At 32.8% G+C, this 25496-nt stretch overlaps 1 non-coding gene across 1 annotated transcript; it reads right to left on the bottom strand.

The window, feature by feature from the left end:
• Window positions 1–5718: 5718 nt before the first annotated feature.
• Window positions 5719–5790, bottom strand: Trnam-cau (transfer RNA methionine (anticodon CAU)). Its single transcript has one exon. It is a non-coding gene; the product is annotated as a tRNA-Met (tRNA).
• Window positions 5791–25496: the final 19706 nt, after the last annotated feature.

Below are 25496 nucleotides of genomic sequence, written 5' to 3'. Positions count from 1 at the left end.
ACAAACATGTTTACCCCATTTTTATGGCATCACATCTCGCATGGCACGTTCCAAGACCAATTCCATTTTTTGTTTTTTTTTCCATTTCCATTCACATTTGGACTTGGTCCAGAATCCAAATTGCTTGCATTTTAACTGCATCAACGAAATAAAAATGCCACTGACCATAATTGTGATATCATGACACGAAACGACATAACCATTATGAGTGCAAACGACTTCTTCCACCTTTCCTCGCATTTGTCCCTCTCGCTGTGTTATCGTCCGTCGCGTCGTCATCGGTCCAAGTAACTAATGCATTCATCGCAGCTAAAATAAAAAACGGCTCCACATCCATATGCAATGCTAGTCATTCGTTGTAATAAAAGAAAAGAAATAAATTAAAGCACGACTATAATATCTCTACATTTTCGAATTCAACGCGCTTGTAAGACATTAAATCATCTAGGTCCCCATAATAATTTGGTAGACTTCAAAAAATCTATCATAGTTAGTTTTCCGTGAAAACGATAAAAATTATCATCTAAATCATATCAGGTACTCACTCGCTACACCAACAACCAAAGAACGGTTCAGTCTGAACATACGTCACGAACTTGGTGCCAAATTCCTGGAAATGTATGCGATTCCAATCCGATGTGTCGCGCTCTTTGGAAGTAGTCAACCATTTTTCCAAAATAAATACCACTGTCTCAAAGAGTGCTCCCCAGCCACCCCCCCCCCCTCAATCTTCTAAAAAACCATAACCAAACGATATTTATCAAAACTACATTTTATACCAACGTCATCGTCGTCGTGGTCGTCGACTCATTAAAAATATTAACTAGATAGTCGCGCATTCATAAATATTCATTAGTGGTTCCGATGTCGTTCATATGAAATTATTGAAATAAAATATCTTTTAATTTTTATTTTTATTTTTGTTTGTTTTTGATATTTTTATTTTACGAGGGTTTTGTTTTAAGTGGAATATAGGTACGTGTATCTCTGTGACAGACGACGACGACGACGGGACGTTTTATAGGAGAGTTTAGTCAGTCCAGCGTGACCCAGCAGTGTCATAAATAATGTCGTCAATGTTTACTGCTGCTTTATGTATGAATATTTGACTGGAGTACTCGTTTGACAGCTTGGACAGTTTTAAAGGTCTGTCATTCCTAAGGGTATACAAACAAAAACATTTAGGCCGGATATTTTAATAGTCCATGTTTTGTTCATAATTTTTAATTACTTTGCGATATGAATATAATTAATTAAAATATTTTATTTTTTCCTAAATTGATTTTTAATCGATACTAGGTAGGAATATATCTACATACATACATATGTACATATATCCGTAATAATTTATTGATATTTAATTATGTATAATCAAATTGGACCAGTTTTACTACAAATTGCAATTAGATGGAGTAGCCATAGAGCAGCTAATTAATTTTACTAGTAAACTGGTTAAAGCGAGTAAACGTAGAAATTATGAACTTATTACAATTAAATTAATCAGTATCGATATTATAATAAATCAAATCTGACGAGAAAGGAACTGAAGCTGAAAAAATCGTTTGAGAAAGTGAATTGCATAGATTTGAAATAAGAACCCGAATAAATCTAAATTTTCAAAATTAACTTTGGTTTCCCAATTCAAATAACTTATTTGCATTCATCCAAAAACTTGAACTTAAATAGCTCATTCTCTTGAATCAGTATTTTCAAAAAATGTACATTTTCAAATTTAAAAAAATTGTGATTATATTGAAAAATAATTGTTGCCGATATAGCAGACTATATATTTTTTTCGGAATATCGTTTGGTGGACCAATTAATTGAAATTGTATGTTTCTCGTTTTTTCACTTGTTCGTTATTTTTATATTTTTAATAATGTAAAAAGTGAAAGCGAAAGTCTTCGTCTCATGGTTAAGTAGATTTCCACAGACCACAAAAATCTGCAAGTGGTTTTTATTAACTTCCTTTAGGAAATTATTGTAATCGGACCGCTTTGTCGAATTGACAATTTTGACATTTTAAGGTCCCTAGAGTCGAAATAAAAGGTTTCTAGAGAGTCTAGAGAGTCTATGTGTACGTGTGTATCTACGTGCGTACGCTTGGGAAGTTTTTTTCGTCGTTCATAGCTCAAGAACCAGCACAGATAGTCGATATCTGAATTTCAATTTTCTTATACAAATAAAGATACAGAAAGATCCAGAAAGGACTCTCAAAAAATTGAGTGTGTGGTTTTTTTGACCAAAGCCATTTAAAAAAAAAGTTGAACATACATATATAAAACAAAGCTATGCTTTAGCATTATAATCAAAAAAGTTCCTGTAAACATTCTGTGATATACAGTTGTATTCATAAAAATAGCAGTGCTGGTCACATTTCATTAGATTGTCAAATATTTATATAATGGAAATTCTTACAAAAAAAAAATACCAGGTAACTTGCATCTAACGGTCTTTCGTATTCATATTAGAGACTTTTAGCTTGAAGTTATACCCTACTTTTCCCGGTGAACACCAATTATTTCAAACTCTCTGGATATAGAGTGTTCATAAAAATAGCAGTGCTTTTGATTTTATAATTAAAAAGTGTTAAAAATTCATTTATTTTTTATTTTTCGTTATGTGAATATTTTACTATATAAAGTTTTAAGTATTTGTAACATACTAGCATATAAAAACTTAATAAATATTAGCTCAAAAATAAACAATGGGATGGCAAGACACTGCACTGAAGAATTTCGAAAACTTATTAGAAAACTCCGTTGTGAGGGAAAAACCTACCAAAATATTCAAGACATCCAAGGCTGCTCACGCCTTGAAATGGCAAAATAAACCGAAAACGCTAGGCCCAAAGATTATGTCTACTGGAACAACTGACACAAAAATATTCAGTTAGCAAAACAGAACCCTTTCATAGGCTCTAGGAAAATAAGAAACGGACTTCAACTGTCTGTTAACCCTGTCACAATACGAAGACGTCTTTTATAAGCGAAGTTACCAGCCCAAAGTCCACGCAAGGTACCATTCTTGACGAAACCGCATGTGGCCAAGAGAATGGAGTTTGTTAAAGCGCATAGAGTTTAGGCAAAAGAGAAATGGAGGAATGTTCTGTGGAGCGATGAAAGCAAAGTCGTCCTTTTTGGGTCCAAGGGTCGTCGGGAATATGTAACAAGACCCTAAAATGCAGAAATCGACCCACGGTACACTATAAAAACAGTGAAGCATGGTGGAGGAAAAATTATGATATGGACTTGCTTTTAATATTACGGGGTCGGGCCTATTTATCTTATCGGGGGTATAAGGGATGCAACCGAACTATGTGAAAATTCTCGAGGAGGTTGTGTTACCCTATACTGAAACCGCTGGTTTGGGTATACCAACAAGACTATGACCCAAAGCATACGTCAAAAAATGCAAAATCATGGTTTGCGCAGAAGAAGTCATCCGTTATGGAGTTGCCCGCTCAATCGCCCGACCTTAACCCCATCCAAAATTTGTGGGGGGATGTTAAGAACGCAGTTAATAAAGCACAACCCAAGAATTCGAAAGAATTGTATGAAGCAACGCATGGTTCATGGAACGGAATACCAGTCGAGAGGTTTCAGGTTTTAGTGGACTCGAAGCCACGTAGATGCGAAGCATCATAAAAAACAATGGTTATGCAACAAAGAACTAATTGTAAGCTAATATTATTTGTATACTTTCATACAACTTATTACAGTTTTTCTTACTTCTTACGTAATAGATCCAGTACTTTGTCATGCACTGCTATTTTTATGAACAGCCATATATTAAAAAGCGGTTTTTACTGTGATAAAGCTAACGGTAAAAAATCGATAATACTTATTTTCTGTTATTATGAATAAAATACGTTAGTTTGTTATTAGAAGTTTAATGAAATATATTATTACGTTGACATTGAAGGCCTTTTTGTTTATTTGGAGAGCACTGCTATTTTTATGAACACAACTGTAAGTGTCAATTCTGTTTAATTTGATAGTTTTTCTTGTTTATGTCTATTATTTATATCATATTCTTTTTGTTAATTTATTTTCAATTTTGTGTCAGTGCCGTCGTTTAATAGGATGCAGGAATGGGAGTAAAATTAATAGAATTAATGTGATTTAATGTAAAATATTGAATAAAGACACCCCTGAAGAAGTAAGGAACACTTACGAAACGTTGGGCAAGAATGAAATAAGTGTTTTATTTGCATTCCAAAAACAAAAAGACCTAAAGAGCCAAACAAAATATCTTATATATAAATAAAATCATTGGTCAAATACACATAACAAATAGTAATTTTGTCTAAAAAATAATTTTGTGCAACGAAAAATAACGTTTTTGACAACTTGTAAATTTTTGAGAAAAATCGAATTGACATTTAAAAAAAAAAAAAACCTTTTAAAAAATGCTACTAAGGTTGGTAACAATTGATTTTCGTCTCAATTATCTTTTCAAAAATTTAAAATATTGGCTTCAATCTAACTTTATCTGAAAAAAAAAATATTGTTTTTATAAAAATCCAACATTCTGTTTTTCCATAAAAAAAAAAAAATAAAAACTACAAAATAGCTCGCAAATTTGATAAAAATTGAAATCGATTTCAAATCAATTTCATTCATCCAATTTGTATTTGTTTATAAAAGAAATAAAAACTTTTAAGAAATACTACTAAAATTGGCAAAAAATTGTTTTCGACTAAAAATCTCGTTAACAAAAATAGATTTTGAAATCAAACTATTTTGTTATATGCAAAACATTATTGGTAGTTTTTATTTTTTTTAAGAGCAATTCAACTGACAAATTTTTTAGCAAAACACGAAAACGTAAAAAAAATTAAGCAAAACAAATAAACAAACGGAATGGGAAGTTATCAGTGTGGGGCATCCCGGCCTCTTTTCTTTTTTTATTTTCTTACAAATTTTAAAGAAGAATTTCTGTACTTTTCAAAAATTTATATTTTTTGAAACAGCCTTCAACATTATTTAGTTTATATCGATATATAGCAGCCATATGTCAAGTATTGCATTCGTACAAAACTTCGAGATATGAATAAAACATGTTTCGAGTTAATCGTTTTTTATTTTTGTTTTTCCAAAACTAAAAACAACTGTAGACCAATTCGATTTTTATGAAAATGAAATTTTTTGTTTTTCTTTCTATATAAAAATAATATTTTTGAATTGCTCCAGAAGTATACCACTTAAGTTTTCTTAAGAACTAATAAACCGATAATAATTTTATTTTTGTTCACAAGTTCTTAAAAATGTGAGATTTTACTTTTTGGATTTTTAATATATATTTAATTTTTTTTTGAAAGACAAGTGAGTTCTTCTTTAATTTATTTCGTATATTTTATTTTATTAAAAACGATATAATGTTTTATGAGGAAAACCTTTTGATAAAGAAAACAGATGTATTTTTAATATTAAAAGAAACCCAGTTAACAAATGGTTAGGAAAAATTAAAAAAACGAATTTGTAATGTTTTGAAAATATGGCTGCTTTTATTTTTGGACTTAAGACAAATAAAAAAGAAACTTACGTGAATCTGAATTTTTTTCAATGGTGACGACAGACGAACGAAATTGTCTTTTTTTTATCTATCATCATATGTAAATTATAACTATTCAAAAATTTAAATTCTCATCCAAGATTAAAAATATGTCATAAGAAAAGTATCACCAGCAACAAAATTAATAATAAAAAAAAACCTTAGCAGAACATGGTTTCGATCCACGGACCTCTGGGTTATGGGCCCAGCACGCTTCCACTGCGCCACTCTGCTTGTTGAAAGTTTTGTCAATTTACATTCAAGAATCTAGAAGCTTAGATAGAAGCAATATTGAAAAAGATAAACAAATGTATACTTCGTAAACTATCTGACTCACAAATACTCGTAGGAGTTATTTTGATTTTTTAACTTGATTTTAATTTTTCAACAAAATCATGCTTTTAAATAGTCTTGCCAATTATTTTGCCTGTAATAAATGTTAAATATACAATTTAAAGCTTTAAGAACTTGGTTAAACAATTATGTGACATTTTGAGTAGTAAATTATAATATTCGTCGTTTACACCTAGTGTTGCCTTAGCTCTTTTGTACCAAAATAAAATAAAAGGTATGTATATCATTTATCATGGTGTTCCAAAAGGCAGTCATTTGGGTCCCATTATTTTTATAATTTTGTTAAGTATTAACATCATTTTGTACTTTTTTATAGGGTTATGCCTTAAGATTTAAGTAAGAAAGAAAATATTGAATATTTCAAATAAAGAAGTCAAAAAGTTGAGGGAGAACAAATGGGAGTTGGAATTTGATAGCCTCAAGTTCAACAATTTTGAATATAAAGGAGTAATAAGTTTAACCAAAAAATGGAATAGGAAATAATTTGTCAATAAAAACTATAGACTAAAATTATCGTCTTTTCGACAGGATAGGGTAGAACAGCTCCTTCTGATTCAGCTAGAACCTTTTTTAAGTTAAAATAGTAACATTTTATTTAACTTTACTTTGAAATCATGTAACATGCGAGTAAGTACTTGGACCCAATTAGTGTAAGCATATTCCATTGTGAAACTTAAGTTTTTTTTGGTCAGAAGTGAGTCATTTATTTTAGACTGGCGACTGTTTTTACATTCAAAAACTTATTTCAATTTATGACAGTAAATATCTCTCTTTATGATCATGTAAGCCCGTATACAGATAAGTATCTACGAGTAGATTGATCAATTTCACATCAATCATAAAAATATTTACGATCAACGATAATTAATAAATTATCGATTAGAGTTAGATAAATCACAGTCAACAATAAAGCAGCTTTGAGTGCGCGCAGCAAAGATTTATGAAAATTATGATTTTTATTTGTTTATCCATATGAAACCGTACCTATAGTAGAACGGCGGCGCAGCGGCGCGCGCGGCGGCAACGAACGCCGAAGTACCGATGCAGGTATAAACGCGACCGTATGCTGCCAATTATGATCGACTAAATCTGATGAATGCCACATCGCCACGTACCTACATATGTTTGTTGGATTCGGAGTTTGAGCTCCGGAGTCAGAGTGGAAGGATGATGATGGAGGTGCTCCATGGAGAGTTTCCTATATAACACCGCCAAAACATCGACTAAACCAGCAAGCGATGACGATGACGACGACGATGACTTCGACTTCTCATGCTTCAACTCACATATCGTTAGCTTGGGGTTCAAGTATGTGCTCAGTCGCGCGCGCCCGTTTTATTTGAAATTATATTTCTTGCAATATTTACGATGATCATAAAGAGGACAACTGCTTTTCATTCTCTGTGCCATATTTGGCCGCATTGCGATATATTGTTTTATATTTTTTAGTCTCAGCGTTTGTTGTTGGGCCCGTGAGTGCTGTGCGCTGATTGATTTACATCGAATCGGTGAGTTTATAATGATGAAATGAAAAATTAATATCACTATAGAGGTAGGTAAGGTAAGGTAAGGTATATGTTGTGTGACGATAACCCACAAGAGAGGTGAAGCAGGAGGCATCAAGCCATCATACCAGGGCATCAAACCACAAGGTTTATCGTGTCGGTCGCATCTCACATTGGCGGCGCGGCGGCAGCAGCGGCCGGAGCGGTCTGTTTATGGTGCACATGGAGTGCGATTTATGGCACCTTGTATTGAAAGCCGTCCGTCAAACAAAATAATATCTTTGTAAAAATTCCTTTAAGCTTTTGTTTGATTCGCGAGAATATAATAAGGTATGTAGTAGGTGAGAGTGCTATGTATATTTGAAGACAGTTATAGATGTAAGGCTATAACCTTGATTTTGTGTGATATATTGATATTGGAGGAATTTCTATATCGGAAAAAGTCAAGGATTGCTATGCTGATTTTAGAATAATTCAACACTTACTTTAGGTAAGCTTTGTTAGACATTCCACAATAAGCTCAGTATTGGAATTTAAAAACTTTCAACAAAATACAGATACATAACGCGTTTGACATAGTACAAGGGTTTATCAATAGGCATCAATCAACTTTTATAGCTGATTGAAGTCATGTGGTTGAATTTCCAGACCTCTGTCAAATTGGCTATCATTTCTTCAATCTGTCTTGTCAAACCAACATCAACTTTGAACTACTTTACCTCTGAGTCATTGATCAAACAATGTTACCGACAACGATGAAGTATAGTTCACACACCATTTTCAATCAGTTGGAAATTTGTTAACGTAGTTATTAATCCAAATATGGATCTCAGTGCCTAAGGACAATTTTAAGATTTAAGCTAAGGTCAGCTTCCAACAGTTCCGAATTTGAGGTGTTAATCAAATATGACATTACAATAGTAGAGTAGTTGAACAAAGTGGGTTTGGCAATTCCAGCCAACTGTCTGAGTTGAACCATCTAACTCAGCTGATCAACTAGCCCACTTTAATATTGGACGTGGTAGGTCGAGCAGAAAACACTTTTGACTTGTTTCTTACCGCTGACCCTGGTAAGTAAACTATTAATGTTCTATCTCCCCTAGGCACATCTGACCGTTGTAACAAATCAGCAAAATTTTCGTGTCAAAACCCTCCAGATAAAGAAAGAGCTCCTAAGAGAACCGTTTGGCAATACGAGAATGTTAACTGGGACGGTCTCAATAATTATTTCAGGGTCTTTAACTGGTCACTATGCTTCCTCGATAGTAACGTTGACGCTAGCACTGATATGATCACAAGTTTGATTCTCCTGCGAATGAGAACTTTTATCCCGAATAGGGTTAAGAAAAATCATGATTATATGAGAGGTGTTAAGAGGTTATTAGGGTCAAGAAGGTAAGTTTCCTTTGTTTTAAAGCCAATCCAGGAAGGCCTGCAACGCCCATAACCAAATGATTACATGACCAAAAAATACTGCAATGTCCCAAAAACAAAATATGAGGAATTCTTCTTCTTTCTCGGTTCCTTCGCTCGTTGTCAATGACGCTCCATTTGTTAGCTCTTTAGAGAAAGCTAATCTCTTAGGTCTCGTTCCGAGCGAATGGAAAACCGCATTTGTCCAGCCTATTCCCAAAAAAGGCGAATCTTCCTCACCGTCTACTTACCAATCGATTGCACTTATGTCCCTCCTTTCTAAGGTCATGGACACGCTGATTTAATATCAGTTAAAGAAATATCTCAAAGATCGAAAGCTTCTTAATGACCGACAATACGGCTTTCGTACCAAAAGGTCCACTGGTGATCTCATGGTTCATCCGAACGAACAGTGTATGTGTAACGAACCTTTACTAGTTTTGTAGAAAGTAAGACCATTACACTTGATATTTCAAAAGCATTTGATAGGGTTTGGCATCATGATCTCTTATCGAAAATGCGTGCTTTCGGTTCTCATGAATCCCTCTTTCAATACCTTCCGAATCGTTCAATACAAGTTGTATTGGATGCATTCAAGTATGAAAACCACAAAATAAATGCTGGCGTGCCCCAGGGCTCTGTTCTATCTCCAACACTCTTTCTCATTTTTATTAATGATCTCCTGTCTGCAACTTTTAATCCAATACATTGACGATAGTACTCGTAGCTTTTAATATTCGTTTTCAGACTCACATCCCTCTTCTTAGGATGTGGAACTGCAACATATTAAATTCATTAGTTTCCGACCTAAACAGCATTTACAATGGGGAATAAAAACCACGTGAAATTTAATGCTTCGAAAACCAAAGCTGTCTTGTATCGTTAAAGCGAGATATACCCCTCTTGCCATTATCCGTAGATGGCACTTGCATCGGGGAGACTGAACATCTCGATATTCTCGGTATAATGTGTATCACAAACCTCCTTTTGTGGAACGATCACATACGCGAAATCACCAACAATGCCGCAAGATGTTTGGGTTTTCTAAGGCGATGGAAGAAGTTTTTCTCCCCCTCTGAACTGGCTGTTATCTACAAGACTTATATACGTTTAAGGCTTGAGTATAACTCCCCTCTATCCCTTTCCTAGTGCTCACACTGTGTCTACATAATATGGGTAGTATTAACCCCTTGAGTGTGCGCTTATTATAAAAAAAATGTGTCGATCAAAGTTCAACTTGAAAAATTAAAATAGATGAGCGCTAGAAGTTCTTACATTTTGTTTAAAATCCAAAAATAAGGTGTTTTCTAAAACACGCTTACTTAGAGTTATATAAAATTGTCTCTAAATGTTGGTTCTTAACTTGGCTTTTTTGAATGTTAGAAATATGTAAACGTTTTCTTAGGAACTCGTAAACTGAATTACATTTTTTTGCTGAACAAGCTCTTATATTGTCTAAATAATATTTAATAATGAATAATGTCTAATTATTTTTCAGATTTTCAAAACATAATATAGTTTGTTTTCCAAAAAAATACTGCAAAATGGTCAAAGCTCGTGGAACGTTACCCTCTAAGCACACGCATATTTGTAAAAGAGAGAAAAAAATAAAAATGTTTACATATTTTTCAGCTGTTTTCGAAAAGAAAAACCTACTGAATAAAGGGCAGCCAATTTGACAGATGCAGCTTCAAAAGTAGATATGGCTGCTATCAACTGTCAAACTTAAGAATGCTCTTTATATACTTTACATCTCCTAAACAAAATGACAGAATGCAATGGCTTAATACCTCAACAATGAGTTCATGATATAAATATGTATAAATTCAAGAAGCTGTTATAATATACTCATTGTTGAAGAGCGACCGATGTTCGGTTGAGGTTTTTGGTGTATTTAAATTTTCAAAAGGAAAAATCTCATCATCATCTAAAAATAAAAACACAAAATTTCTTTTCATCTCTTATTTTCCATTTATATAAATGTTCGTTAGGACAAAAGGAAATAAGAATTCTTTTTCTTTAAAAAAAACCCAACCACACGATGAGATTCTTTAGAATGCAGTTTTGTACTTCTATATAGTTTTGCGCGTTGCGCCAAACCTTGTAACCGTTTATACTCTGAAGCAAAAATTTCTTTGCAAAACTAATTTCTTAAGACACCAAAAAACTACACCACACAATTTAACTTTTTCCTTTGCTATTTAAATTTACTATTTCTAAGTAGTGAAAGAAAATTGAGAACAGACGTAGTGTTGCCGCACATAGCGATTTCAAAATTATCAAAAAACACATTCAAGCTCTATAGTTTATTGACCCATTGGATTTTTTTCTAGAATTATACAAAAACATCTGAACGGATTTTAATAAAACATGGTATAGATTGAGAATTTCAAGGATACAAAATTTGAACTTGTTTAGTGCTAAGAACTCTTCAATCGTTTTAGCTTGTTATTTGGCAACACTTGTTTAAAATTTCTTGAGAAAAACTTTCATTTATATGATTTTTCCACTGATGATGATAGGCAAGGCCCTATGCGCTATATGCACGCGCCATCACCATGCTATGCGATACTATACACTACAGAACGCGTTGAATCCGCGAAAATCTCATCACATCAAGACAATGCTTAACTTTTTTGTTTAGCGGTTTGAACAGACCTCAAAACCGACACCGACTCCCCAATTGCAACCTCTAACTCTTACCCTCCCCCTTCCCCACCCCTACCGCAAACTAAATCAAAAAGAAGAAGAGAATTGATAAAAAAAAGTAAACACCAGCCATTACAACCAAAGTAATTTTAATCGAAAATTGATTTATAATTGAAAAATCTTCTACCCCGACGATATTGACTTACCACAGTCTTGTATAAAACCCGCACTCTTCTTGCTTCACAAAAAACCATTCAATATGAAGCCAACAAATATATACCTACCCTACTTATCACCTACCCTTGTTAGAAAATATTAGATCTTAAGGATGAAGAGAGGAGTATATCTTTTTGGCAGCATCTTCAGTTCATGCAAAAAAAGGAAGAAGAAGAAAATCAACCTAGAAGACGAGAAAAACGCTATAGAAAAAGTTTTCATCAGGATTCTAGAAGCTAAAGGATGCGGAATTTTCTTTTGAAGCGGTTTTATACAAGATGATGGGTTACTTTAATTCCACACTAAACTTGTTGTTGTTTCTAAGGCTGTGGGGTTATAGTGGCGGTGGTGGTGGCAGCGGTGCCGGTGGTATTGGTGGTAAAAGGAGAACTTTTCCAATCGATTGCTGCAAAAGAATCAAGATAAAGTTAGCTAAATGCCGAAAGGCGTTTTTCGTCTTACTCTGTCTCTTTTTAAATATACCAAGAAGTATTGAAGATAGTAGGGGTTATGCCTGCTTATATAGCCTACGTGTGTTCAACTGAAGATGAAAGTTCTGAAAATTGAATTATTTTCATTTTTGTTCATCCAGGCGAAAAGAATTAACACCTTGGCTATGTAAGAGAGGGATTAACATTCAGCTAGCACCATCAGCAACAGCAACTTCTATATTGTATGTAGATACATGCAGAGGTTGAAAGTTAAAGGGTTTTGGAAAAGATACATAGGAGGCTGATGATAGCTGATGGCTATAAGAATAAGTTGATAGTTGTTATTTAAACAAGAAAATCCACAACCCTAAGGGGCGGTTAGATTAATGAGTTCCGATGGACCTTAATGGACCGCAGAAAATACGCATAGACGCATAGAAGTGGAAGGTATATTGGAAGAATGAACGACGATAGATAGAGATAAGCCCTTTTATTTTGTGATTTGGAGTCTTTTTTTTAGGAGATAATTTTTGTAGATGATGCCTTAACCTAAGTCATAGAGAATTTAATAAGAGAAGTTTTGTTTATTTGTTCTTTTGATCTCTAATGAGATGAGATATGATGAGCAGATTTGTATATTGTGAAGCCGTTTAAAGGACAAGACTTGTTATGTGGGATTATAGTGTCTATAGGCTGGTGAGTTAATGAATTTTATTTTATTGGGCAAAGAATTGTTTATACTCTTATATCGTATAGATCGGAGAAAGAATACAAAAATAATTAAACATTCAGCAAAGTTTTTTTTTCTGTCGGAATACTATGTAAGGTCTCAAGACAAGATCGCAAGAACACATCAAAACACTATATTAATAATGGTTAAGACCAAGGTAAAAAAAACGGGAAAGAACCAGCTTAAAGTAAAAAAAAATTACCAGATATTGATATTGATATTAATTTTGAAGAATTTATTTTAAAAAAAGATGAGATTTTTAGGGTTTCAAAAATAAATTAGTTGTTTAAAGATCAAAAATGAGAAGACTTTTTTCGTATTGTAATTATTGGCGAAACTCATAGCAAGCTGCAACAGTAAAATTACAATATAGGACCAATTTTGATCAATTCTCGTTTTTTTGGCAGAAAAGAATTTTAAATATTGATTTTAAAGTTTTGTAATGCTGGTTTTTATGTTTGAAAAGGTAGATTGACAGTTACAAACTTTCTTTCAAATCACTAATTCTGATCTTCTAAAAATGTCTTTTGATGGTGTATACAAATTATTGTTTTAGATTTAAAGATAGTTTATAGCTTAATTGTCTGTGGCATAGTAACTGTATTCGATACAAGAACTTATTTTTGTGATGAAGAAGTAAGCTATTGCAAATTACTTACAATTAAGCTTTCAAAATTGATAATTTTCTCTTTTTCTTTTTTTTACTTTTGACGTTTGTAGGTAATAACCGAAATAATTATGCAGGGTTTTTCAATAAGGGCGGGTAAATGTTGTGTGTAGATGTCGTGGCGTTCGCTGTGTGGAATGTAGCTCTAACCTGCTGGAACCACATGTCGTCTAGGTCCATATGGTTCAATTTGGGCCTAAGAAATTAGTTATTATTGACCGGTTGCCTGACCGGTTGCCTCAAATTTAACCACCAAACGTTGAAGAGTCGACTTTGAAGGGCCACCACTTCTACCGTACAATTTTGCGCAATGAGCCCAACGTTTGCGTTAACGAACACTCATTTTGATAATGAAGTATTATCATTTAAACGTGCTGTTTAATCGTGTAACTTGCCATGATGATTTGGCATAAAGAGCTGAATAACAAACAAAAGATTTTACAGATATCATAAATACAAAATGACCGACACGGGGCGCCAAAATCTACCCGCGCCAAAAAACCCATATTATTTTGAAAGAAAACATGAATACGAATACAAAGCTCATGAAAAATGCCTTAACATTTTAGTGTAAAAATTCGATCCCTAACAAGTTATTTAATCCTCAAGTTACAAGAAGAAAAATGTTACGTCTTTTTCTGCTTTTGGCCGAATTTGACATTCAGTATAATCGAAAATCAATATTTGTATAATACAACTACTTTTTTCATAGGTTCTGACACTTGTTGTTACTGTTTTAAAACGATTAACAAAAATTAGGACACTGGGGCGTTTACGCACTTATTTATTAACATTAAGTTTTCTTTACCAATTCTTCTCATTTTTTGAACGATCCGAACAGATTGACTTAGAAAATGAACACTAAGCATTAACAACAATTTTTTCAACTGCAGCATTTAACTTTGCGCAATTTCTTAGAAGGTAACGACATTCAGTCATTCTGTCTAAAAGTTACATTTCATATTCCAATTTTAGACAAAAGATGTCTCATTATAATATAAAATTGAACTATATTATAAAATTATAGATTATTTTTATTATAATTGCCCTTCCATGTTTTAACAAACCTAAAAGCTATAAAAATACCATTTTTATGATAGCAAAAATATTTATTTTAATGAGTTATGCTTTATTCTCCTTAAATATGGTTTGATTACAGAGTGTGTCTGGATATAATTGTGCATTTTAATTGTACCTGAATAATAATATACCCTTTAACGTTCAAGTTTATGCACCTACCTACCTTTTTACTCTCTTTCGAAACTTAATGACACACACCAAACAGCAGTCAAATATAATTCCTTTGCAATCATAACTTTAGCACGATAACGACAATTATACAATCCTGACGTTGCTGTTAGCTGGCGCTCTGATTTTTTGTACAAGGTTGTTTCTTTTTTGTTTGGTTTTTCAGCGACCACTGGAGGAACACAAGGACCACAAGACTGTGTTTTTATGAGATTATTATCTTTATAGTTTTAATATAACGCAACTGCTGTTGCAATCCTGTGTTGGTTAGGTACCTAACTTCACCGAAGGAGCCACTGATGGCTATTTATGAAGGTCTTATTCCAAAGGGGTACCCTCACATATGTATTTTTTTTGGATTTCTTTTTTTTTTGTTTTTATAATGGCAATAGAAAAGAACTTTAAGAAATTATTATAATTCTAGATAGCTGCGTGTGTGAATATAGTATGACGTTTTTAATTCAATTTTAACAACTTGATTAGCAGCCAATTAAGATTGCGTGGAATTGATCGTAAGGTTGTTTGGAAAAAAAAATGAAAACAGGAATGTATAAGGATCAGGCTTGTGATATTGTAATGACTTTATATTTTGTAACGCACTTAATATGAGTTATTGGTACTCTATCCACAGGACTTCTTTGCAACTATTAAATTTATTTCTTTTGTGGTATTTCTTAACTTTTGCTCATAAAAATCAAATTGGAGATGTAAGGCAATTTTAATTAAGTATATTCCTGTCACTGTGTCTTGGAACTGAGGACATTAAGTAAAACAAAAAACTTAGGAATAGTTTTAAATTCCGTGAAAAAAACCTAACATGCGACTACAACTATTAAAAAATTTCATTTAAGGAGCTTCGAAAAGTATGCAAACAAGAATTGAAGTTTGATCTGTTTTCTGTTGAGATATTGGAGAAGTTAAACCAATTTAACATTTTTTTTAAAAGGTTTTATTTTTTGTAAAATAAGCTGTTCATTTTATTTTTTTTTAATTTAAAAAAATGTTGGCAAACATATTTTTATAAAAATAATTACGTTTAAATTCAATAAATAAGATTCTTAATATTATTTGAGTCGAATATTAATTTTAACAAATTGTAGCTCTACATTTTATAGGTTATTTTTATAAAAAAAATATGAATTACGTTTTTCAAAAAGCTGTTCAAAATCTCAAAACAATGTTGTTTTTGAAAATAGAACAATATAAAAATGAATTTAATTGAATTTTTGTTCTTAAATATTCGATTTAGTAATTTATTTTCAATATTTCTAATTTTCAAATTTATATCAATTTAAATCAGATGTATTCTTTTAAATTCCAAACTGAATTATTTTAAATTATCATACTTGATTATAGTTCAAAGCCGTCCGTTCATATTTTGTTGTCATAAAGAAATACAGAGAACACAAAAAAACTGTTATTTAAAATTTTAAAATTGTTCTCACCAAAAATTATTAGTTTTGCATAAATAAAAAATCTAATACCTCAAATCACAAAGAATTGCAAGAAAAATACCTAGAAAAATACTAAAATGTGTTATGATAAATTAAATACTATGCTATTCATAACTTTTTAAAAGCTTTTAATTACGACTGTCAAGTTAGCACTACATTTTTGTTTGAAATAAGTTGTGGAAAGGAAAAAAAATTGTTTAATTTGATTTTTTTTTAAAAAGGTGGTTTGTAATGCTAACTTGACACCCTGAGCCCAGGCATAAAACAAGGATATTCGAAAATGTAACCATTCAATTAATTGTAGATTTTTCTGTCCACAACTAATTTACAACAAATAATTATGAACTGTTTACCTTCTTAGTTTTAACAAAATCAAAAAGTTGATATCAACCTAGCACTACATACCACCTTTTTTTTAAATCGTCGAGCTACACATTTTTTTCCACAACTCATTTACAACAAAAAAGCTAAAATTAACTGAATACTCAGTTTTTAAATTTTGAAAAAATAAGTGCTAAATTGACAGTCGTTATTTTATTGTTAAATTTGTCAATTATCAAGAATATTAATCCATCGTTTTTATATAGTTGTCTGTCTAATTGCGTACATTCGAAATACCTTCTTTTTCATGCCAATGGTTTTCAAAAAAAATTGTCAATGTTTTTCTTTATACAACACCAAAAAAATTGATTGGCCTGAAATATTTCACGAACGAGCTTTAATTTTTGTTTGTAAACTGTGTCAAATATAATAAAATTAAAAAAAAAAGATTAATATTTTTTCACAAAAATATCATATTTAAAATTTCCAAATAAAAGATCCGGCAAAAAAACCTCCCGTATATTTAGACGTTTATATTTAAAGCTATTTATAGATAATGGTAATGTTTAAGACTAAGTAATTATTTTATTTAATGTAAAATGGCATAGCATTTAATTAAAAAAAATCAGTAAAATTTGTCTGTTAAATTGTTTATTTATTTGTCATTGCCTTTTAAAATATAGGAGATCTTTTTGACGGACCCATCTTTTTGCTAGACCCTGTATAGTTTCAAGGCTAAAATATTAAAATAATGGGTTTCAGCATCTTTAATACCATAAACAATACAATTTTTATAAATGCTCATTAAAATCCTAATTTTTATTAAAAAAATAAAAGAATAAGTATTTTACGAACAAAAATTGTTAAATGTTGTATTTCTACTCGAATATCTAGTTTAAGTTTTTCTTTAATTTCAATTTATCCAAAAAAATAAATACTAAAATTTCATAGGGCCCGAAATTGGTCACAAAGCCCAAAAGTTAAAAAAATCGCCAAAATAAGTTTTAAATAAAAGAACGTTGGTTGTCATTTTTCCCAAAAGAATTTTTAATTTTTACTTTGCGTTTTATGACATATGGTTTGGGCTTTGTGATATTTATTTCGGGCATTGCAACGATTATAATTTCTATTGTTTCTTATGTCATATCACCCAATAACATACAACCCAAATATGAAATAACATGAAGCCCAAAAGGATCAGCCAAACTAACTTTTTAATGTCATAACTCTCAAAATTGTTTGCAAACATTTTGGGTAGTTGGGCTTTGAGATGCGTATAAAGATAAAGAGTCAGCTATGTATTGGGTTACATGCTGCCCCAATGTAATACCTCTGCTTGGGCTCCGTATAGGATTTAGGGTAGGTGCGACGGTGGGTGAAGGCAAAGTTTGTTTTGCATTTAAAGAATCTGGATTTAAGGAAACTTTACATACACACGGCTACACAACCATCTCAAATCCTGTAGTAAGCCCAACCGGGGGGTTATTCATAGGTATATGTACATATTACACTGTTTAAACGCACAATGTTTGCGTTTGGGCGATAAAATTTAAAACTCAAAGTGTCGCAGTGTTCACAATAAACAAAAATGTCAGAATGCTCAAATGTTAAAACAAATGCCATCTTTTATGTGATATGTCAATTAGCAATTCGGTCGTTATGATATTTTAAAAGTGGTTTGGGAAATATGACATTGATTTCGGAGCCAATTTAAGGTGACCAAAGGGTTGGTAATAATGCCCAAACTGTACAAAAACATAATATTTATACATTTTGTTTAGTGTTATGACAATTTTAATTTTAGCGATATGGTTTTGGGTGAAAAGAAATAACGTCAAGTATCTAAAACGAAAAAAAAATCTCTTTTTCAAAGTGGAATATTGAATTAAAACAATTTGTAATTGCTTATTTAAAGAAATAAATACTTTTTTAAAAAGGTTTATATGTTTTATATTATGTATATATATTGTAAATCTAATAATTTTGGTAGACAAAATCGATGTATTCCCCCGAATCAATTTTAAAAAATACATAAATTCACTCAATCAAGAAAAGCGTATGAGAAATATTTTCCTGAAGTATAAATCAAATTATGCAATATGCTTATTTCTCATATCCATACTCCAATACTATCTTCCATAATAGAGTTTACTTATACTTGAATAAATACATATGCTCATATCGTATTTTTGTGGATTTAATTAATTAAGTTTATTCAGTTTATGTTAACGAGATGCTGTAGAACAGAATTCTCTATTTGAAGTCAACTCAATGATAAGATAAAATCAATCAAAATACTCATTTAATTTTCTCATATATATTTTTGTTGTTGTAGCAATCCAATACCCAAGTCCAATAGTCAATTCGCACTTGGTTGGTAACATATTCATACATATATTATATTAACTCTATCCATCTATCTATCTACCCTAAATTATGGAAGGGTTGAATGTAACGTTGCGTTGTTAAAATTATCAAAAGCATATGAAACATCGGATATATACTCTTGGTATAGTTTAACGCGCCAACCCAACCCAAAACACCGCACTCACCCCCTCTTTCGCTCTTGGTCAATTTTATTAATCGTATACAACATCCACAAGGAGAAAAAATAAATAAATGTAATTCACTTACTTTTGCTGAATTATACAACAAAAAAACAACTACTATACTTCAATTCAGCATATTGTGCGGGTCTACCCGTTCCTCTACCCGCAAAATAATGCCTTAAAATCGAATCGACGACGCGACGCGTACACCAGTTTTTCACTCAACTTTGGCAAATGAAATGAAATGAAATGAAATGTGCTCGCTCGCGCTGTCGAACATATTTTTTATGCCATTTAACTTTTTCGCATTAAACTGATTAAATTGATTAATTTACTGGATGTACATTTATACGTATCTATCTGTATCTCTGTATCTATAGAAGAGAAGAAATTTTATACTCGTACTGATGATGATGATGCGTTGTGTATAGGTTAAGGTTATATTTCTGCAGGCTTCCCGGATCCCAATCCCAATCCCAGTGCCAATCCACCATCAAGAGACTGAAGACCGATTGACTGCACATCACACGAAAAAAAGGGTTGTTCGTTGTACATCATTCAAGTACGATGAGTAAGCGTACTATGTACTTGAAGTGAGTTTGAGTTGAGGATAGTGAAACCTCGCGAGTTATTCTTCGAATATTTAAGGGATAGCAAGCATAGTACTTAAAAAAAGGGTTGCACACCATCGACATTGAAATCGAGGAAAGTGATTGACAAAATAAACATTATTTCGAGAAATGTATGACGGATTACTCGACGCATATGCTCATTGCCCATGAGAGACAGTAACAGTAACATTACATTCGTCATCCATTTATTTCCGAGGAAGTTGTATCTACTGAAACTGGAATACTTCACTTAGCCAGATGAGATAATATATCAAATCTTTCTTTTTATTTTGTCATTTTTGTTTCTGAAAGCTAAAGGTATTACAAATATGTGTTTATTTTTTACTTTTTTGAAATAAGGAGACAAAATAAAATCAAAACCATGTTATCCTAACATTTATCCCTTTTTGTTCACGTCTGACAGGAGACATCATAGTCTAATGCATTATTCTTGAAGAAAAAAATATCCATGTGCAAATGTGAGATAGAGGACATTATTTTCGAGGGATGAATGTCACATAATCGAAAGCCTTGGGCATTTGATATGAAAACCAAAGATTCCTTGGCAAATATTGAAAAGCATGCTTTGATTGAATATGTCGAAATAAAACCAAGAATGAAGGTGGTTTAATATGACAAATTTAATATTTAAATACATAATTTTTAGGCTTTAGCTCAAAACATGAAGACACAGAAAAACATGAAGAAAATTTAAAAATTTAATTTAAAATAAAATTAAAATTAAATTTATTATATATACAAAACTAGCGACACCGACGAACTCCGTTTTGCCACCAAATGGCTTCAATTTTTGTAACATTTCGTTTGGGTATTAAAAAATAAAACAAATTTTGTTTGTCTTTTATATTTGAAAAGGAAAATTTGTATTTCATTTCACAACAGTAATGAATTCATTTCATTTACAAAAATGAAGTGTAATTTAGATGAACTTCTCTAAGTTCTCTTGTCCGCAAATTATCCGTTTCATTGAAGTGCTCTTAGGTAAACCACATTTTGAACTAACTTTGAGTTGCAAGTTATGTGGTGGAAATCCTGGTGACTCCAGAGAATTCAAAATTTAATCCAGTTGTCGCATCAACTGGCACTTTTAAATTTTCAACAGCTAACAATTGTTTGGAAAATTGTGCAACTCTTTTATCATTTTGAAGTTGAACTTCCTAACTAATTTACTAGTTAGCGATAATGTTTTAACGTTATTCCACAAAAGTGAAGCCTTCAGGCAAACATTCAATTCATCTGCAGGCCTTCCACAGTTAATTACTGGCAACGTCTGCCTGAAATCACCTGCCAACAATATCATCAAACCACCAAAGATGTTGTTACTTCGTTGAAGATCCTTCAGTGTGTAGTTAAGTGCTTTAAGTGATTTCTTATGTGCCCTCATCACAAACAATGAGCTTGCATGTCAACAATTTTTCTATTGCACTGAATCGGGAAATATGGCATGTTGGAGTGTCGATTGTGCTTAAATTGAGTGGCAACTTAAGCGCAGAATGTGCAGTACGACCGCCATCTAGAAGCGTTGCCGCAAATCTAGATGATTCTAAAGACAAAGTTATGTCACTTCTTGATCGATAAGTGGCTAAAATCAATAAACTGTCAAATGTTTTCCCTGTTCCTCCAGGTGCGTCCAGGAAGAATAGACCACCAGTTTAATTGTCCACCGCCTGCACTAATGTTTCGTATACTTGTTTATGCTATTCATTCAGCAACGGCACAATATTTCAAACAAATCCCTGCAATGTATCAACATTGTGTTGCAGCTCTCGATTTATTCTTCGTTCAGTGCATCGATCGATTTGGCGCAATCATTCCTACTTCAATTAGTAGCTTGTTTACATTAGTCAAGCATTGATCCTCAATCCAGAATCATTCCTTCATTGTAGATTTCATACGTTATTTGAAGTCGATATCCCTGACGTTTCTAGAGATATGGTTGGTGAAAAAGGTTCCCAAAAGCTTTGGTTTAGAATATAGGGCCCTTCAAACGTCAAAAAATTAAAAAAAACTCAATTCCACAAGTCGGAACATTTACAATAGCTTTCTATGGGAAGCTAAACGGAGTTCACCGCTTTTTTGTTAATTTTTTCTTGAATTTTGTATGCTATAAAACTCAAGGAGCCCGAGACTTTTCCAACGAATGCAAAACCGTGAAAATCGGTTGGTGCGTTCGAGAGTTATATCGTCAGGATGGAAAACGTGACTTATTTTTATATAGTAGATATTACGCCGAAGGGTAGTAAGATTTCAACATGTGTTGTTGGATGTTGCTGAAAGTTAAAACTGCAGTTTTCAACAAAATTTAAATGAGTTGTAAACTTTGTTAAATTTTGCCTATTTTTCAGGCGACAGTAGAATTCTACAGATATGGTACAGATACTGTTGTTGTAACTCTGACAACAGTATTCAACTAGATTTTTGAGGTAGGAACCATCCCAAACCAGTTCAGCGATGCCTTGATTTTCCCAACCCACAAGAAGCACTGAAGATCCGAAAAACTACAGAGAAATCTTATTTTTGAACTCGTCGTCAAATATTTACATCGATCACTCACTGAGCAAGCTTCAACGGATGCTCTATTGTCGATCACATTAATTCGTTCTATTGTTAACTCTTTTCTATAGAGAAATGCGAAACTATTGGCATTTTGATTTTAAAGCTGCTTTCTAAACCGTGGATCGGAATGCCCTGTTTTACAAGCTTTTCTAGTTAGGAATGTCGCTTAAGTTCGGTACAGGGATGCCAAATGCTTATCAGAGTGGTTCCAAACAAAGTCGGGAGTTAGACAGTGCTGTGTACTCAGTCCAAGTTTGTTTGTTTGTGATATAGTCGAGGCATTAGCAGTTAGAATAAAGTACGCAGGCGTTAACATTGAAGCTCTTCTTTTCGCTGAAGACATTGTCCTGCTCGCGTATACAGCGCTTTCCCTTCAGCTAATGATAAATGAGCTTGCTGATAATTATTGTAATGGGTGGATCCTAGTGGTAAATTTAAATAAAACCAAAGTGATGGTTTTTAAAAGTGGCGGAGGAAGATTGTGTGTAAGTGAACATTCCGAAAACAGGGATAAGTTAAATAAAGTCCAACGTTCAGCGTGCCTATGTATAAGCGGATCGCTTAGCACGACCCCGTCTGCGGCACTGGACACCTTCCTCTACCTTACACCTCTAGACATATTTGGCAAACAAATATCTGCAAGCTCTGCTATTCGCCTCAATGCTTCGTCGCAGTGGACTAACAACAACATTGGCCACTCCGTAATTCTAAGGTACTTAGAATCAATTCCAAACCAAACAGACTACACCATCCCCCAACTACAATTTAACAGAAATTTCCAGATTTCTATACCTCTACCAGATCTTTTTGGGAGGATAGGACATTCTTGGAGGATGAGTCAATTTATTTTTACACAGATAGCTCAAAAACCAAAGAAGGGGTTGGTGGAGGTGTGTACTCTGAACGACTGAAATTAATTATCTCATTCCGCCTTCCCAATTATTGTAGCGTGTTCCAGGCGGAACTTTTGGCGATTAAGGAAGTCTTGTCTTGGCTCAAAGAAATCGTGATATCAACATCTGATATCCGTATTTTCTCTGACAGTCAGGCCGCTATCAAATCTCTGGACTCTGTCTCTACAAACTCTATAACAGTCCATAACTGCCGATCATCTCTAATGGAGATGGCGCAACAGTTTAATATTCACCTTTGCTGGGTGCCGGGCCATAGAGACATTCCAGGTAACTGTAAGGCAGATGAACTCGCCAGGAACGGTACAGTGCATACCAATCGCTACTTGTAAACTGTTCCTAATGCAAGACGCTGCGAGGAGGGCAGGCACCAGGTGGAACAACATCACCACGTGTCAAGCCACAAAAAACAACTGGCCAACACTGGATTTAAAACGTTCAAGGTGCTTGCTCTCTCTAAGCAGATATAAGCTCGATAATAGGTGTCATAACTGGACACTGTCTAGTAGGAAAGCACGCCACGAGACTAGGCGTATTCTCAAATGACTTTTGCAGAAGCTGTATGGACGAGGAAACGGTTCTTCATCTTCTCTGCACATGCCTTGCTCTAGCTCGAAAACGCAAGAATTACCTAGGAGAATTCTTCTTTAACGATTTAAACGATATAAATCATATCGGTATAATCAGCCTCTCACGCTTCGTAAGGACTCAAGCTGGTTCCATTGAGCTTAGGAGGAAGCCTCAAGATTCATATGGTATCACAATGGGCCATTGAACTGGCCTTAGTGTGTCCGTTTCCATCTTGGACAGCCACTATAACCTAACCTAACCTAACATTCCGACGATAGTAGTGAAAGAATAGAGTTGGTGAAAAAGTACAAATATCTAGGAGTCTAATAAAGTTCTTAGTGAACATGGCAAAACATGAGGCGAAAACAGCTATAAACGTAGGATGGAAGCAGTGCTTTAAAAATAAGGAAATTATACTTAAAAGTCAATTCAGGGTTTTCGAATCTGTATCTTAATCGACCTTTCGCACAAACGAGGGGAAGTCGGAAATATGAACAAGTGGAAGAACTCCTCATATTTTAAATAAAATGTATCTTTTGGCTTCTTTCGAGTAAGCCATGTTGGAAACGGGTTTATCGCCTTTATTCATAAAAACACTTAAGCTAGAGGTCGACTACATCCTCCAAGCCATGTGCCATGTTATTAGAGAAACTATTTCCACAGAAAATATATTTACTATCGAACAAATTTCGTGCTTGTTCCGGTTAAGAGGAGAACTCCATAATTTGAAATACATTACTCACCGAGAGGACTTACCGATTTTATGCAACCTGTGCAAGTGCAACTTGAAAGAGCGCGAGAATGTTTTTCATTTTGTTGGACGATGTGCGATATTTTGAGAAATAAGAAGACATATTTTTAGCAGATTTATGATATGGAATGAAAATTCTAATTGTTCAGGGCTTTTCAAGGCTGCTATTAAAAAATATCAAATATAGAGTGATTAAAAAAGTCTACCGACTAAAATTTAATATTATTAATTCTCCAAAATATTTCTGTTTTTCGGGAAGAAGAATTTTTTGATGTCTAGTGAATATTTTAAAAAAATTCAATTGAAAGTTTTATTTTACAAACAAATTAAAATAACAAGAATCGTAAAAATTGTTTCCGAAACTAAATATATTTAAAAAAACAAGAAATTAAACATTACATTTCATTTCATACTTCTTTCATTGTTGTCAACTTTTGGTAAAGTTGAAGTTTGAATATGAAATTTCAATAAATGCAGAAAATTGTTCTTTGATGAAAACTTTTTTGTATAAGCAATAACGTTTCATCAAAATCAAAACAGCTTAAATTTCAATTTTGTATCGAACACATCAGTACTTCTGTAAGTTTCTTAAATGGTAATAATCTCACTTAAATATCAGTTGAACATATATTATGTAGAATTTGAAGCCCTAAATTTGATTAACCAAATATTTATCAATTTCATTTCTATTTTAACATTTTTCTATTAAAAATTCGATTATTTACTTCAAAGTTTTAATTTGGATTTTATTCAGCCAACGCTATTAATTGGCGCTTAATAACCTAAATATTTTAGAGAAGATGATTATTCTTCATATATTTTACTTCAGAAGTATAAAACTTCAAGTTTTCTATACCTTTTTCATTTACCAAAAAGAAAAAACAAACTAAAGTATCATTCAAATACCAGAACATTTTAGCTTCTTCATTTTTTCATTTAATTTAAGTATCTGCCATTAGGAATGTCAAATGCCCAAACATTCA

This window comes from Eupeodes corollae, chromosome 3 (genome assembly GCF_945859685.1).
Source record: "Eupeodes corollae chromosome 3, idEupCoro1.1, whole genome shotgun sequence".
NCBI lineage: Eukaryota > Metazoa > Arthropoda > Insecta > Diptera > Syrphidae > Eupeodes > Eupeodes corollae.
Note: the sequence above shows the minus strand (reverse complement) of the source record. Positions and strands in the feature narration are given on the sequence as shown.